The 17905-nt window shown below is 52.1% G+C and overlaps 1 protein-coding gene and 1 pseudogene across 11 annotated transcripts in view; both read right to left on the bottom strand.

The window, feature by feature from the left end:
- CNOT1 (CCR4-NOT transcription complex subunit 1) overlaps positions 1-17905 on the bottom strand; it is a 1684613-nt gene that overhangs the window by 502417 nt on the left and 1164291 nt on the right. The gene's annotated exons all lie outside the window — the stretch shown is intronic.
- Positions 4340-5435, bottom strand: LOC147677668 (uncharacterized; annotated as a pseudogene).

The following is a 17905-nucleotide window of genomic DNA, read 5'->3' as shown; positions in this document are numbered from 1 at the left end:
CCTGTTACCATGTATCTACATGAAGGGTTCTTGAATCGTTAGTGCTTGTAGTTCGCTAACTCGCCTGAGTGAAGTAATGGCAATCAAGAATGCCACCTTCCATGTTAAGAATTGCAATTCGCATGAGTGTAGAGGTTCGAAAGGAGGTCTCATGAGTCTGGTGAGTACTATATTTAGGTTCCAGACTGGTGAAGGTGGGTGTTTTGGAGGAATCACTCTTTTGATACCCTCCATAAAAGCTTTGATTGCTGGTACCCGAAACAGTGAAAGGTGTTGTCTGTTTTGGAGATATGCTGCTATAGCAGCAAGGTGTAGTCTTATAGAAGAGTATGCTAGGTTGCATCTTTGAAGATGCAATAGGTAACATATAATGTTCTATATGAAAGCATCTAATGGGTTGATTTGGTTATTGTTGCAGTACTAGCAAATCTCTTCCATTTAGCTGCATAACATGCTCTAGTAGTTGGTCTTCTTGCCTCCTTAATGATATTCATGTAGTCTGGAGGTAAGTTAAGGTATATAAATTCTAAGACTTCAGGAGCCAGATCGCTAGGTTCATCAGATTGGGATCTGGGTGTCTGATTTCTTCATGGTTCTGAGTTAGAAGATGGAGCGCGAGGCATAGCCTTTGATGAGGAACTACTGAAAGCTCCTGGAACGTTGTGTACCATGGCTGTCTCGCCCATGTGGGCGCAACAAGGATCATTGTGAGTGACTGTTGCCGTAGTTTGCGTGCCACCAGCGGAATCAGTGGTGCTGGGGGAAAAATGTAAGCAAATCTGCCTGACCAGTTCATCCATATCGCATTGCCCTGTGACAACAGATGTGGGAACCTGGCGGCAAAGTACTGGCATTTTGAGTTTTCTTTTGTGGCAAACCGGTCTATCTCTGGGTGACCCCACTTTTTGAAAAATGGCTGGAGAACTTAGGGGTGAATCTCCCATTAGTGCAGTTGTTGGCTGTGTCTGCTGAGCAGATCCGCTATTTGATTGTCTTTTCCTGGGAGGTGTTCTGCCAGGAGAAAGATGTTTTTGGGAATTGCCCACTTCCATATGCTCTGTGCCAAGTGGGACAGCTGTGGAGAGTGTGTTCCTCCCAGTTTCTGGATATAGTACATGGCTGTCATGTTGTCCGTCCGGATCAACACAGTCTTTTTGTACAAGTATTTCTGGAATGCTTTTAGGGCTAGAAATATTGCTAGCAACTCTAGTTGATTGATATGGAGTTTGTTTTGTTTGATTGTCCAGAGCCCTTGTAAATGTAAATGTAAATGTAAATGTATTTGAGCTTATATAGCGCACAGCTACCCACAAAGGGTTTCCCGGCGCTTGCTTAGGGAACCCGTCCTGGTATTCCCCTGTGAGATAACCCCGGCAGGGTATCCACAAGGTGAAAGCCAGGCATCCCGCCGCGAGGGGCTGTTGTGGAGATTAAGCAAGCTATTGCCCAGAGTCGCAGAGTGTGAACCCGTGAGTTGAGAAGGCACCGGAGCGAGAATTATCGAGTCCGTGGAATTTTTTGAGCTCAAGACCCGCCGAGGCGGGGAATTGAACCCTGGTCCAGGGCCGATCTCAGCTTCCGGGTCTGCCGCCTCTAACCCCTGAGCCACACTTCTCCACTCTTGTATTGTGTATTGAAGTAGGTGGGCTCCCCAACCTGTCAGTAATGAGTCCGCTGTTAGTACTAGTTGTGGAACAGGCTCTTGGAACAGTCGGCCCTTGGAAAGGTTTTGTGGGTTCCACCACTGTAGAGAGTTGTAAGCGCAACTGTTTACCAACACTAGGTCTTTTAGTAGTCCTTGAGCTTGGTTCCACTGTCTTGCAAGGCACTCTTGCAGTGGACGCATTTGAAGTCGGGCATGGGGGGACAATGAATATGCAAGAGACCATCATGCCTATGAGCTGCATGAAGACTCGAGCTGGCAAAGAGTGTTGTGGCAGAAATTTGCGAATGAGCATTTGCATGCTGGTTATCCTCGCCGAGTTTGGATATGCCTTTGCCACTGAGATATCTATGGTAGCTCCCAGATATTGTTGTGTGTGGGATGGTTGTAGGTGGGATTTTGAGTAGTTTATTGAAAAAACTAGGCTGTGTAGCAGCTGAAGTGTCTGAGACGTGTCTTTTAGACACTGTACGATTTTGCTTGTATTAGCCAATCGTCTAGGTATGGAAACACGTGGATGTGTTGCCTCCTGAGATGTGCAGCTACTGTCGCTAAGCATTTTGTAAACCCTCTTGGAGCCGTGGTTACCCTGAAGGGGAGAACCTTGAATTGGTAGTGTTGACCTTCTATTGTGTACTGGAGATATTTTCAGTGAGCTGGATGGATGGGTATGTATGTATTGATTTAGGGGTCTGAGGTCCAATATTGGTCTGAGGGAACCGTCCTTCTTGGGAATAAGGAAGTATAGTGAGTTTACTCATGTCCCTTGGTGTTGGAAAGGGACTGGCTCTATGGCCCCCTTTTCCAGCATGCATTTCACCTCTTGTTGTAGAAGGGTGATGTGTTCTTTGGACATGGGACGGTGTCTGGGTGGTATGCTGGGTGGAGTAGAAGTGAGTTCTAGGCAATAACCATACTGGATAATTTGTATCACCCACCTGTCTGTGGTAATTGCGTTCCAGACTGGTTGGAATTGTTGGATTCTGCCTCCTAACAGTGTTAAATGTTCTAGAGGTAGTGTGATGAAGTCACTGCCTCCACGTCCTCTTCCCTTATTATTGTTGCTCCTATAACCTCCTCTGTTGGAGTTCTTGTTCAAGGAACCTTGGGTGTTTTTGTATGTAGACTAGGTTTGTGAAGTATTGCCCCGTGTAGCTGCTCTGTATGAGGAGCGTCGAAAGGAACCTCTGTGTTGTTGAAACTGCAATGCACCTATTGATTTTGCAGTTTCTGTATTCTTTTTCATTTTGTCTAAAATGGTGTCGACTGTAGGGCCGAAATGGAAGTCTTGATTGATTGGTTGGTTAAGAATGGTGGTTTGCACCTTGTTCTTAAAGCCACAAATACGTAGCCATGCATGTCTTCGTAGTAAGACGTTAGTGTTAATGGACCTGGCTGGAGTGTCAGCTGCGTCAAGCGCACATTTAATGGAGGAATTTGTAATAAATTTCTCCTCCTGTATGAGGCCATTAGCTTGGGCTTTGAAAGGCTCAGGCAGGTATTGCATTAAACTTCTAAGCTGGTCATGGTGTGCTCTGTCGTAACGAGCTAGTAGAGCTTGTGTTGAATATGCTACTTACCAGTATGCATCTGTTCTTGGCATGTAGGGCTGCTGACATTCATATCTGTGCATTAATCGCCGCCTAATGTTGGGTCCGGATGATTGCACATTGTTGTCCTGGAAGAGTCTTCGAAGTATCACGAGATAGGTGGCTCCTTCCCTGGACTACAGTGCGCATGGGCATCGACTCCATCCCTCAGATTGTTTTTAGCCATTGTGGCAAAGATGGAGTTTAACACCGTGAGTGATGACCTTGCTAAGAGTAATTCTGAGTGCTGCAGCCGCTACAGGCGCCAGGGAGGAGGGCGGGCGATATGCAGCAGCCCTACATGCCAAGAACAGATGCATACTGGTAAGTAGCATATTCGGTTCGAGGCATGTGGGCTGCTGAATTCATATCTGTGCATAGAATATATAGCAGTCCCTCTATTAGCGGCGGCCGCCCGTGCCAGCTGCAGCAGTTTGAAAAAGTGTTTTTAGAACAGCCTGCCCTACAGCTGCCTGCTGTTTGGAGTGCACAGCTACACAGTAGTGTTTCGTAAATGTGTGTGTGGTAGACCATGTGGCTGCTCTACATATGTCTTCTAAAGGAATATTCTTAAGGAAAGCCATGGAGTACCCCAACTTTCGGGTGGAGTGGGCCCGTGGGGGAACCGTTAAAGTGCGCTTGGCTTTTTGATAGCAAATTTGGATGCACTTAACAATCCACCTGGCTATACCTGCTTTGGAAATGGGGTTGCCTTTGTGTTGTGGCGAAAAGGCAACAAATAGTTGTTTTGTTTACCGAAAATCTTTGGTCCTATCTATGTAGTACATTAGAGCTCTTTTGACGTCTAGTGTGTGGAGCATTCTTTCCGCCACTGACTCAGGATTTTGGAAGAACACTGGCAGTTCTATAGTCTGATTGATATGGAACTGTGAAACCACTTTAGGAAGAAACTTAGGGTTAGTGCGGAGTACCACCCTGTTGGAGTGAATCTGTATGAATGGCTCCTGGATAGTTAGTGCCTGGAGTTCACTAACTCGTCACAGCGATGTGATTGCTATCAGGAAAGCCACTTTCCACATCAAGAACTGAATCTCGCAGGAGTGCAGAGGCTCAAAAGGTGGACCCATCAGTCTGGTGAGGACTACATTTAGGTTCCATTCAGGAGCTGGTGGGTGTCGTGGAGGAATAACTCGTTTGAGTCCCTCCAGAAAGGCTTTAATGGCAGGCACTCTGAAAAGCGAGAGATGCTGCCTGTTTTGGAGATAAGCTGCTATGGCGGACAAATGTATACAAATGGAAGCATAGGCCAGATTGCATTTGTATAGAAGTAACCGATAACAAATGATGTCGTGAGTAGATGCGTCTAGCAGGTTGATGTTGTGGTCTGCACAATAAATGACAGACCGCTTTCATTTTGCCGCATAACATGCTCTGGTGGTGGGCTTTCTTGCCTCCCTTATGATATCCATACTGGCAGGAGGCAAGTTGAGGTAGCCAAATTCTAAGACCTCAGGAGCCAGATCGCCAGGTTGAGCTGTTGCGGATCTGGATGCTGAATGTCGCCATGGCTCTGCGTCAAAAGCCTGGGTGTGAGGTGCAGCCTTTGATGCGGTACCACGGATAGTTCTAGAAACGTGGTGTACCATGGTTGGCGTGCCCACGTCGGAGCAACCAGGATGAGTGTCATCGAGTGTTGCTTCAGCTTGCGTGCCACCAGCGGTATTAGAGGTGCTGGGGGAAAAGCGTACGCAAATATGCCTGACCAGTTCATCCATATTGCATTGCCCTGCGACTGTGGGTGTGGGAACCTGGCGGCAAAGCTTTGGCATTTGGCGTTTTCCTTTGTGGCGAACAGGTCTATCTCTGGATGACCCCACTGCTGAAAGTAAGGGTGGAGTACTGATGGGTGGATCTCCCACTCATGCATTTGGTGGCTGTGCCTGCTGAGCAGGTCCGCCATCTGATTGTCTTTGCCCGGGAGGTGTTGCGCCATGAGGAAGATGTTCCTCTGAATGGCCCACTTCCACATGCTCTGAGCCAGATGAGACAACTGTGGAGAGTGTGTACCTCCCTGCTTTTGTATGTAGAACATGGCCGTCATGTTGTCCGTCCGGAACAACACGACCTTGTTGCACAGATGTACTTTGAATGCTTTCATCGCCATGAAGATAGCCATCAGTTCTAGAATGTTGATGTGCATCCTCGGTTGCTGCGCTGTCCATAGCCCCTGCAATGTGTAGTGGAGAACATGAGCTCCCCATCCCTGGAGAGATGCGTCCGTCAGAATCTATGGCACAGGCTCCTGGAACGGTCGGCCCCTGCAAAGGTTTTGTGGATTCCACCAATGCAGAGAGTTGTATGCACGACCGGTCACCAACACTAGGTCTTTCAACTGTCCGTGAGCATGATTCCACTGACGTGCTAAGCATTCCTGAAGCAGACGCATATGTATCCTCGGGTTCGGGACTATGAAGATGCAGGAGACCATCATGCCTATCAACTGCATGAACACTCGTGCCGGAAGAGTGTTGTGGTCTGAATTTTTGTATCAGCAATTGCATGCTGTTGATCCTCACTGAATTTGGCTGTGCTTTGGCTGCCGGAGTATCTATTGTCGCGCCCAGATACTGCCGTAGGTGGGCGGGCTGAAGGTGGGACTTTGGATAATTCAGTGAAAACCCCAGATCGTGAAGAAGGTGAATGGTGTGGGACATGTGGGCGGCACACTGCTTGGCAGACTCCGCCTGGATAAGCCAGTCGTCCAGATAAGGGTAGACGTGAACTTTCTGTCTCCGTAGGTGTGCAGCCACTGTCGCCAGGCACTTTGTAAACACCCTGGGTGCCGTCTTAACTCCGAAAGGGAGGACCTTGAATTGATAATGCGGATTCTGAATGGTGAACCTGAGGTATTTTCTGTTTGACGGGTGTAGCGGAATATGGAAATATGCATCCTTCAGATCTAAAGTTGCGAGGAAATCTCCCTGACTGAGTAACGGTAAAACCTGTTGCAGTGTGAGCATGTGCAAGTGTTCTGATAGAATGTACTGATTTAGGGGTCTGAGGTCCAGTATGGGTCTGAGGGACCCGTCCTTTTTAGGGATCAAGAAGTACAGCGAGTACACCCCTGTACCTCTTTCCTCCACTGGCACGAGCTCCAATGCACCTTTTTGCAGCATGACGACTACCTCCTGCTGCAATAAGTGCAAATGCTCTGTGGACATAGGACGGTGTCGTGGGGGTATGTTGGGTGGAGTGGATGTTAACTCCTGACAATAACCGTACTGGATAAGCTTCCTCACCCACCTGTCTGTAGTGATGGATTTCCAGACTGGCAAGAACTGCTGTAGTCTCCCCCCGACCGGTGTGGTATGGTCAGGGGGCAGTGACAAGACGTCACTGTTTGTTAGTGGCGGAGGATCGGGAGCGGTTTCCGCGACCTCTGCCCTTGGCGCTGTTTCCACGGTAGCCACCTCTACTTTGTTTGGCATAGGTGGTCTGCACGCCTCCCTTACTGTACTGTGTTTGCTGGGACAGCTGGCCTCTGGAAACTCCTCTATTGTTTGAGCGACTGGAAATTGTTCACCGGGTCAGGTGCCGTCTGCTGGGCCTCCTTGTGCGCTGCGCGTCGAAGTCGAATCGTCTTCTTGGAGCGGAAACGAGAACAAGCCATACAGCTGGCTTTATTGTGATCCGGAGACAGGCACTTGTTGCACACCGGGTGGACGTCAATGTGAGGATATTTTGAGTTGCAAACGGGACATCATTTGAACCGGCTCCGTTACATGATGGTTCGTCGATAAGGCCTCTGGCGACTACCGGGCCTTCAGTGCTGAAAAGCCACACGGCTCCTCTGGACGTCCGGCTCGGGAACTGAGCTGGAACAAGAACTGGGCACCGATCGCAAGACAATACCGACGATAACTAAAGGCCTTTTGGCCAAAAGGAAAGTTTTTTTTATCGATTCCGAACTGGAGTTAACAAATATGGATCCGAACCCAAAGGCGGAAAAAAACAATCGGGGGATGGAGTTGATGCCCATGCGTACTGTAGTCCAGGGGAGGAGCCACCTATCTCGTGATACTTCGAAGACTCTTCCAGGACAACAATGTGCAATCATCCGGACCCAACACTAGGCAGCGATCTATGCACAGATATGAATTCAGCAGCCCACATGCCTCGAACATTTGCGATTCTCCATGAATTGGAAGCCTGTGATGCTATCCTTTTACCCGAGGCCTCTAGTATTTTGGACTCTTTATCAGGAGGTGGAGCTTCTCCTGTTGTCTGTGAGTTGGCCCTTTTGCGTGCATTAGCCACTACTAGTGAGTCTAATGGTAACTGACCTCTGATATAAGTAGGGTCTGTAGGGGCCGCTCTATATTTCTTTTCAATCTTGGGATTGATTACGCGTGCCCTGGCTGTATCTTTAAATATTTCTGGTGCATGTTTTAATACCCCTTTCAACATAGGAAGTGTTCTGAAATTTTTTCTGAAGTAGGGAATGTATCAAATAAAAAGTCTTCGTCTATAGGGTCATAGGGCAGCGCAGTACCACAACGTAGACCTGCACAATCTATTAGCTGGTTGAAGACAATGGTGTCGTCAGTAGGTGACAGCTTTGTTGGGCATGAGGAGGTGTCGGGGATGGGATGCGTGTCATATGGATCAGTAGGTTCACCCCATGGTTCATCTTGAGGGTTAGGATCCCCTGGATAGTCATTATCATGTTGAAGATCTTCCCCTGTGTGACCCTCATTGTCCTTAGAGTGCATAGGAGAGTAAGGAGCAAAAGGCGTAGTAGGCATAGTGGGATAGAAAGGAATGAAGGGTCTGGAGGGAGAAGTCCCAAAGTCCTTCTTCTTTAGAGGAATGGGGGAATGAGAGTCCATGTCCAATGGCCTCTTCCTGTGTAGGATTGTGACTACCAGTCTCAGGGTTTATATATATTTTTGCCTGATCTTCTGATGGATCTGGATGGAAGAGTTCTTCTTCCACTGTCCGTGACTGTGTCTTTGACTTCTTTGGCTTAGTCTTTTTTGGATCGACTATTGCCTTCGGGTCGATAACCTTTTTTGGTTCGACGACTTTCGGCGCCTTATTGCTCTTTCTTGGCTCGGTCTCTTTGTCCGGGTCGACGAGTGATTGCGGATCGACCGGATCTTTAGGTTCGATATGCTTTCTGTGCTCGTCAGGTGTGAGAAGGTGGCCTGATATGCAGTGCTCACTATTCTAGTGAACACTATGTATCAGTCCAGCAACCCTTATTGATGATTGGTTGTAAGTCAACCTTATAGACCAGCTATCCTAGTAGCATGGATACGAGCAGTCTAAGGCTAAAGACTCGAGAGGGCGTGTTAAGCCAGCTATTTACCACACATATACCCCTTGAATACCCAGTGAAAGGACACCACACAAGTGTTATGAAAATAAACAGTGTATTTATTAAGATTCACAACAGCCCTGTACTCTTTATGAGGACAGGGTACTAAGCACAAAACAAAACTCTTACGAAAATACTTAAGTTAGCACAGTATATACAAATGCCCGAGGGGCACGGAAAACCATATACTCTGAAAGTGGAATGCGAAATTACTAGCAGGTAAGTACAGTACTAATAGGCTTAGGAATCGCTAGGACTTGACTATAGAACCTTCAGATTACTTATAGGAGGCCTAGGGGACTCGGGTGCAGAGTGTGCACTCTCACGCGTGATGCGGGACAAAGTCTATGGTAGCTAGTAATGACAAAGTTAGTGTTCTCGGGCGAACCCGACCTGGTAGGGAGAAAACGAAAGTGGATCCTGACCCTTGGATAGTGAGGCTATGCTGGGGCACCGAAATGCCGAAGTTACCTAGCCCAGGGGCTGCAGCTGCATAGGTCTCAAAAGACGTCGGGAATCCTCGTAGACGGACCAGGAGCCTGGAAGAAAGAATTGCTGGCAGGCGACCAGTGAAGAAAGTTCGATGGATCCAAGCCTGGATCGAAGGAAGATGACACCTGAAAGCAGAGGGGACCAAGTTCGAGACTACTAGCCAGTAGTCAGTGGGCACCAGGAGGGCACCGGATGGTAGCCACCTCAACTAGGTGAGTGGGTGACGCTGTGATCGCAGATCTCACGGACCAGGAGGCGTTGTCGGCGACCAGGATGGAGGAGCGATCTGTCCCACGATGATTGAAGCTGTCGGCGTCGCTGGACCCAGGATTGGGCAACAAAGCCTTGGCAAATTCAAGCCCACGCGGTGGACTCAAAGTGGCGTCTGGAGTGGACCAGGAGGGTCCGGGGTGCCTCTCTTGAAGAAGGAAGCAAGGGCCAGTCTGGAGCAACCAGACCAGCAGCAGTGATATCGTCGGGCGTCGTGAAGAAGGCCACAAGCCAGCCGGCTAGTAGCCACACAGCGCGGTGAGCACGCAAAAGCAGAAGGGCCCCACGCAGATCGTGGAGATGCTGGAGGGCTGATCTTCGGTGCTGGAGCTGCTCAGGGTTGGGGCTTCTCAGACCCCAAAGCACTCGCCAGTGGAGCACACGGTGGGCTTGTTGCAAAGAAGTCGTGCAGTCTTGGCGATCGTCGGTCCCTCGAGGTCTCGTCACACTCACGGTTCTCAGCTTTGCTGTAGAGGTGAGTAGAGGTCAGAGGTGCCAGGGAAGCCGGGTCTCGTCGAGCTGGGTCGTCGGATTCGTGAAGAAGGACTTGCAGCAGACCGCAGTGTTCTTAGGATGGTGCCCGCTTGATGCAGGGTGACTACTCCTTAGCCACAAGGGAGAATCTTGAAGAAGAAATCTTGATGTCCTTTCGAAGAAAGTCGTGTCTTGATTCCAAAGATGATCTAATTTGAACAGGGGGCCCGCTCCCATCTTTATACTAAAGAAGGGGGCTGACTAGGTCCTGCCTATGGGTGGGACTAGGAGGGGGGTGGTTACACCCCTCTCCCATGCCGGACTTCCCCAGGCCAGGGGCTGGTGTGCCCCTGGAACTGGTTCAGACTGGCCTATGCGTAGTGAGCACCGGGGTGCCACTCAGCAGTCACCTTCCTGTAAAGTCCTGCCTACCCAGGATACACAAAACCATGTCTGGGACGGTGCTAGCACCGCCCCTGACAGGAAACCCTTTGTCCAGGCTCCCCTCGCTGGAAGGACTCCCAGCTGCAGGGGGTCAGACTCGTGTCTGTGGTGGCAGCATCCATTTTGTGGAGCTGAGGCTTTAGTTAACTTTAACCGGGGTTCACAGTTACATACATGTCGTGTCCCTCTAGAAGGGTGGAATGCTAACCCCGTCGCCAGAATTGGCGAGGGGTTAGTATTCCAATTCGTATGACACCTTACTCGACATGTTTTGATAAAGCAATACCAAAGTTAGCATTTAACCGCGAGGATTATAATGCACTTAAGAGTATATGGTATGCGATATCATGGAACAGCTATTAGGACTTGGTTCCGCAAGCTGCAGACCGGCTCAGCTCATGCCAGAGCACCATCTCACACGATTCCAAGCACTCTGCCTTCAGGATTGTCAAGGCCTGCCATAGGAGTGACTGATAGGAATCTGTGTGTCCATTTTAGGGTTAGATATAGGTATACTATATCTACAGCAAAGGGTGATTACACGACTTTGCCCCAGCTGTCATGCAGCCAGTTGTGTCAAATTTAGGAGGCCAGCCAGGGGTGGCATAATACATGCTGCAGCCCCTGGCAGCCCTGGGTACACCTATGCCCTGAGTTACAGGGTCTGATAAGGTGGCCCAGTACCAATTGGAAATGTACCTAGGGTACATGGAATCCATTTTAAAGAGAGAGCAGTAGGCCTGGGGTCCTGATTGGCAGGGTCCCAGGTCGACTATGTCCAAAACAAGCTAAAACACAGGGCAAAAAGTTGGGGGCAACCATAGTCAGGATGTACCTTCCTACATCAGGTTTTTTAGGTCTATTTTTATCCTGAATGGAAAAGCACCGCTAAATAAGTTGGTTTTTATCCTGAATGGAAAAGCACCACTAAATAAGTTGGGTTTTATCCTGAATGGAAAAGCACCGCTAAATAAGTTTGGAAAGTGCACGCTGGACTATTGAAAAGGAATAATTTGGTGATATTTGGATTGGTGCTTTGTTCTTTGTCTGAGTGGTCCACTGTCCGAACTGTGGTGTTATAACAGGTTTATTAGGTTGACTGTCTTTTGTCGAGTCGATGACTTTTCGGGTCAACAGGTCTTTTAGGAGCACTTTTATTTGGTTCGATGCCTTTCTTTGGTTTGATAACCTTCTCTGGCTGGACCACAGGCTTCGGTACGAAGCCCTTTGTGTCGACTACCTTCTTCGGTTAGACGACCTTCGGCACAGTGGCCTTCTTTGGGTCGACGACCTTCTTCGGTTCGGCGCCCTTCGGGTCGACGGCCTTCTTGGCTCGACGGCCTTCTTTGGTTCGGCACCCTTCGGGTCGACGGCCTTCTTGGCTCGACGGCCTTCTTTGGTTCGGCGCCCTTTGGCTCGACGGCCTTCTTCAGGTCGACAACCTTTTTGGGTTCTACAACCTTCTTTGGGATAACGTTACTTGGACCTGGGGTCTCTAAATGCTTAATCTTTGATTTCGGAGCAGAGCCGGAGCTGCTGAATTATGTTTTGGATCTTGGCTAAGGCCTTTAGGCGATGCCTCGACCGGAGCCTTCTGTAACGGGGTAATTGGTGTCGGGGGCAATGTACTCACTGTTTGCCCCGGTGGGATTTCGTCATCTGAGTCAGAGTGGTCCTCGAAGGAGAGTATCTCTAGATCCAAATCTTGAGTTTCTGCAAGATCTTGTTCATCCTCGAAGATGTTGTCTGGTTCAGTTGCCTGTCGCTGCATCTCTTGCCTAGAGGCCCGTCGAATCCGGATGGTTTTCTTCTAACGGAATTGGGTGCAGGCTGGGCAGGTTTCTTCCTTGTGGTCTGCTGATAGGCACTTGTTGCATACTGTGTGTGGTAACTTGGAGTGGCATTGTGGGCACCTTTTGAACGGGCTGCTTTCCATCGACAGCAGGTCCACGTGGTGTCGAAAAGGCCCAACCGCCCCCGTCGACGACCGGGTCGAGATGGAAAGCTTGATCGAGTCAAGAAGTACCTAGCGAGAACAATACCGTCTCAGTCGAATGCCTTTTGGCCTCTAGAAAAGTTTAGTTTCGATTCCGAAGTTGGAGTATAGGAATAACATCCGAACCCAATGGTGGAAAAAAACAATCTAAGGATGGAGAAGATGCCCATGCGCACTGTAGTCCAGGGAAGGAGTCACCTATCTCGTGATACTTCGAAGACTCTTCCAGGACAACAAGGTGCAATCATCCGGACCAAACACTAGGCGGCGATCTATGCACAGTTATGAATTCAACAGCCCACATGCCACAAATTTGTTCCGCCTGCAGGCGATACCGATTTTGTGGAGGGACGCCTGGCTGCCAGAATCACATCACAGACCTCAGGAGGCAAGTCAAATGGCCTCAACTGTCGCGCCTCAATTTCCACGCATGGAGGTGGAGACTGGACAGGTTAGGGTGGAGGACCGTCCCCTGCTGCTGCGACAGAAGGTCCTCCTGAAGAGGCAGATGAATCAGGGGATCGACTGACATGCTGAGTAGCTCGGGATACCAGTATCTTCGTGCCCAGTCCAGAGCCACAAGGATGCCTTGGGCCCGGTCGCACCTGATCTTCAGCACTCTGGGAAGAAGTGGTTTAGGCTGAAAGGCGCACAATAGACCGCAGTTCCACTCGTGACGAAAAAGCGTCTCCGAGCGAGTGCCGCTTTGGAAATTCCAACACGCAGAACTGATGACATTGCGCGTTCTCTTCGGTGGCGAATAGATCTAACCAAGGCTCTCCCCATCGCTGAAAGAGACCTTGCGCCACGTCCGAGTTCAGACGCCATTCGTGATCCATCATGCAACGGCGGCTGAGTTAGTCCGCCCTGGCGTTCAGGGAACCTGCCAGGTGTTGAACCACCAGGTTGACGCCCTGGTGTTCCAGCCATTGTCAGAGGCGCAGAGCCGCCTGACAAAGGGTCCACGACCCCACCCGCCCTGTTTGTTGCAGTACCACATGGTGGTGGTGTTCTTCGTGAACACCTGCACTACACTTCCCCAGACAGAGGGCAGGAATGCCTTCAGTGCAAGTCGGATCGCCCGCAGCTCCAGAAGGTTGATATGGAGTCGGGACTCCTCAGGAGACCAGAGGCCTCGGATCTCCGCCTCTCCCATGTGGCCACCCCAGCCCAGGAGGGACGCATCAGTCACTACTACGTGCTCCGGTTGGGGTACGGAGAGGGTTCTGCCATTGACCCAATCGCGGTCCGTGAGCCACCACTGCAGCTGTCTCGCAGTGCCCTCCAAGATCAGGACGTGGTTGGACAGGTTGCCCTGATGCTGGGCCCACTGAAACTTCAGGTCCCACTTCTGAGCCCGCATCCGCCACCTGGCGTGATGCACAAGAAGGATGCAGGAGGCCATCAGTCACAGCGTCAACCTGACAGACTCGGGATGAAGGACGAAAGATCTTAATTAGAGACGGAATATCCCAAACCTGCAGTTCGCGAGGATAAACTTGAAACTGCGCCGAGTCCAGAACCGCTTCGATGAAGAGGAGCTCCTGAGACGGACACGGGTGTGACTTCAGCACATTAATGGAGAACCCCAGCATGTGCAAGAGGTTGGCCGTAGTCTGGAGGTGGCTGACTACTGTCTGGGGCGAGCCCGCCTTCAACAACCAGTCATCGAGATAGGGGAAGACTGACACCCATAATCTGCACAGATGAGCTGCGACCACCGCCATCACTTTCGTGAACACCAGAGAGGCGCTGGTAAGGCGGAAGGGGAGCACGGTAAACTGAAAGTGCTCGCGGCCTACCGTGAACCGCAGGTAACGCCGGTGGGCCTGCAGGACGGGGATGTGAAAATATGCGTTCTGCAAGTCCAACGCTACCATCCAGTCTTCAGGGTCCAGGGCAGCTAAGACCTGAGTCAAAGTCAGCATCTTGAACTGCTCCTTCCGGAGGAAGCCGTTGACGTTCTGCAGGACCAAGATAGGGGGTAGGCCCCCTTTGCCCTTCTTGGGAACCAGAAAGTAGTGGGAGTAACAACCACATTCTACCTCTAGCCCAGGAACGCGCTCGATGGCTCCCTTGGCTAAAAGGGCCGTAACTTCCTCTTGCCGAAGTTGCAATGAACCCCCGACACGCGGTGGTACTGCGGTGGCATGGCTGGAGGGGTCGCCTCGAAGGGGAGAGAGTAGCCCCTTCGGACGATTTGCATCATCCACCTGTCCGATGTGATGGAATGTCAGTGGAGGTGGTGATGGCAAACCCTGTCCCCCACTGGTGTCGAATGGGCCTGAAAGCTCGGACTAGGAAGGCTTTGAGGCGGATGCTGCAGGGGTGGATGTGGACTGGCCTTGCCGCTGTCCCCTGGCACCGCCACAGCGGTTACCACGCCTGCCGCCGCGCTGGATGTTAGTCTGCGGCCCGTGGCTGGCAGGACGTGAGGGGGCGCCCCTTCCTTGGCCACGCAAGAAGCAAAAGGCAGAAGTCTGCTGGCGCTGGCCCGACAGGCCCAAGGACTTGAACGTAGCCCTGGAGTTCTTGAAACGCTCAAGCGCACTGTCTGCCTTGCCGCAAAAGAGGCGATGGCCATCAAGCGGCATGTCCATGAGGGAATTGTGGACATCAGCCGAAAAGATGGCGAACCTCAGCCAGGCGTAGCGGCGAACCGTCACCGTTGTGGAAATCGCCCCGCCCAGCGAGTCCGTGGTATCCAGCCCACATCGGATAGAATACCGTGCTGCATCCCGCCCTTCCGAAAGAGCTTGAGCGAGTTTGACCAGGGCCTCCTCCGGGCAAGCTGGCAGCACGTCTGCGACCGTGTCCCACAGAGAGTGGGTATAACGGCCCAAAAGGCAAGCGGTGTTGACCGACTGCAGCCCCAAACTAAGTGAGGAGAACAGCTTCTTACAGAACTGCTCTTACCTTTTGGATTCACGATCAGGTGGTGCAGTCTGGAATGCGGTCTGGGAGTTAGAGGCCTGAATAACGAGAATCTCGGGGGTGGGGTGGGTGGACAGGAAGCTAGGGTCACCCGGGGCCGGGCGGTGGCGCCTGGCCACGTTCCGATCTACAGGGGGACCTGTAGCGGGCCTGGACCAAGTGTCCAACAGAACGTCAGTAAGGCCCTCATTAAACGGCAGTAGAGGCTCCAAAGAGCTTGCTTGCGGTTTAAGGACCTCTGTGAGGAGGTTAGTCCTCACAGCCGCGACAGGGAGCTCAAGACCCAAGGCTTTGGCTGCCCTAGTCAGCACCACGCTGTAAGCAGCCCCTTCCTCTGTAGCCACGGTAGGAGGGGAGACAAAGTGTCCAAACCACTGGCCTCCCCTAGATCCACTGCCCAGTCCTGAAACTACTGCCACTCTCGTGCCAGAGGGTCCTCAGATCCCTCCCAGTCCCCCTCACCTCCAATCTCCTGATAGTCAGGTTCAAAGGATGGGGCCGGATCATAGAAGAATTGCTCTTCTCTCGGCGTAGAGTGTGGTGTCGAGCGACGCCGATCGGAACAGAGGACGGCGTCAGGGGCGACACCCCGGGGGTCGGCACCGACGGAGAGGTCATAAGGTCGATCAGCAGCGACCCAGATCCGGTGGGGCCCTGCGGCGTCGGGGCCGCGGGACCCAAAGGCGCCACAGCGGGACCAGACGGCGGAGAGAGCGACCTCATGGCCATGAGGAAGGCATCGATCTCCGGCGTCGCGTTCAGCCCAGGCACCGGCGGGTATGGAGCTGGCAGCGGCGCATGGAGGCGGAGCCACGTGGGTGGTGTTGCCCGAACCCCCGGCCGCGCTGCGCAAGCATCGGGGGGAGTCGGAAGAGCGATGTCGTCTTTTCAACATCTTGTGACACTTACCCGAGGACTTAGAGCCCAACGGATGGTGTTGACTCGCCGAGCTTCGATGACTGCGGCCCCGCGACCGGTCCTTCGACCTCCTCCTCGACCTGGACCGTTAACAGCACGGGCCAACTGCCGGAGCTCGAGGCGCTTATGGGACCGCTCCTGCCTAGCCTTCGCTGTCAAGGCCCGGCAGTCGGGGCACGAATTGTCGTCATGGTCGGCCCCAAGGAAATACAGGCACCGCCGGTGGGGGTCGGTAACCGACATCAGTCGGTTGCAATCGGCACAGGGCTTGAACCCGGGGATCCCTACCGGCACCGATAGTCTTTACGACTCAAAACAGGAACAAAAAAAAGATCGAAAAAGTTAGTCAAAAAGTGACTAAGGAGTACTGCTTTTTCCGGATCTGCGCTTCCTGGCGCGGAAAAAAGAATGTTAGAGCGCGAAGGCGGCGTCTAGGTACTCAGACAACATTCCGGGGCCAACGACGCATGCGGAGCCGCAGACTACACCTACCGACGCGCAGGGGTAGCGATACGCAAAACTTTCCGGATCCAGTATGATGCCTGGGGATATTCTAAGGTAAGGAATCTAACACTAACATGTTTCTTTCAGATAAGCAGGCTGTATTAAGGGCCCACAACCCCAAGCTGGCCGTCAAATTGGTCCAGCTTCTTAGAGTCCTTGTCCGGCGGAGCCGTGGGAAAGACACACGGCGATGTCGAGGCCTGAATAACCAGGCTCTCAGGCGTGGGGTGAGTGGGCAAGAAGGAGGGGTAACCACGCGCTGGATTATGGCACCTGGCCACATTCTTAGCTACCAGCGACCCTGAGGCCTGCCGCAACCAAGTGCCCAAGAGGACTTCAGTGAGAGCCTCATTGAAAGGGAGCAGCGGCTCCGACAAAGTAGACGCCGTGTATAGCACCTCCATAAGGAGGTTGGTCTTCAGGACCACCGTATGGAGGTCGAGATGGAGAGCCTCCGCAGCCCGATGGTATAGAAAGCACCCTCCTCCATAGTAGGCGGAGGAGAGGCAAACCATGGGTAAGAGAACACATCAAGCCCGCCCGCATCTTGGAGGTCGTCCACCCAATCCTGCTCGAAGTCACATTGCCGGGCAAGGGGGTCCTTGGAGCCATCCCAGTCCTCGTCTGGCTCCGGAGTAGAGGGAGCCGGATGCGGAGGCAGGGCCGGCGCCCGAGATGGGGCCAGCGGCGTTGGGAATGCCGCAGGTCGGGGCTGAGCCGGAGCTGTATCCAAATTCGGATCCCAGGCCGAAACAAAATGGTTCGAGAACCGGGGCAGGGGTGGGATAAATGGCACCTAGTGCGGCACCTGTGGCGGAGGCAGGGGCGGCGCAGGGGCCGGAGGCAAGGCCAGCCCCAGGGCTGGAGCCTGCGGAGCTGCACCTTGCGGCGCCGGGGCAGGAACACGCAGCTCAGAATCCTGTGACGCTTGGGCTGGCGCCAGTGGCGGAACTGCCGGGCCAACAGGATCTGGAAACAGAACTACAGGCCTGAAGGTGTGCCGGTGGGAGCCCGGGGCCTAAAGAGGTTGTCCATAGCAGCAAGAAACTTTTGCATCTGTTCGTGAGTCGCAGACGTGCCCGGGTATAGCGGGTAGGCCGTAGGACTCCCCGGCTCCAGAGGAACTGCCCCTCGTCAGTCTCTGGAGAGCGATGGGGGGGACGTCGGAGAGCGAACACGCTTCTTCGACTTTTTTATGGCGTCGTTTACCAGAATCCGAAGGCGAAGACTTCGAGCCCGAAGAGGGACGGCTCTGGTCCCGCGAACAGCCCCTAGACCTG

This window comes from Lissotriton vulgaris, chromosome 12, assembly GCF_964263255.1.
Source record: "Lissotriton vulgaris chromosome 12, aLisVul1.2, whole genome shotgun sequence".
In the NCBI taxonomy this organism is placed as follows: domain Eukaryota; kingdom Metazoa; phylum Chordata; class Amphibia; order Caudata; family Salamandridae; genus Lissotriton; species Lissotriton vulgaris.
Note: the sequence above shows the minus strand (reverse complement) of the source record. Positions and strands in the feature narration are given on the sequence as shown.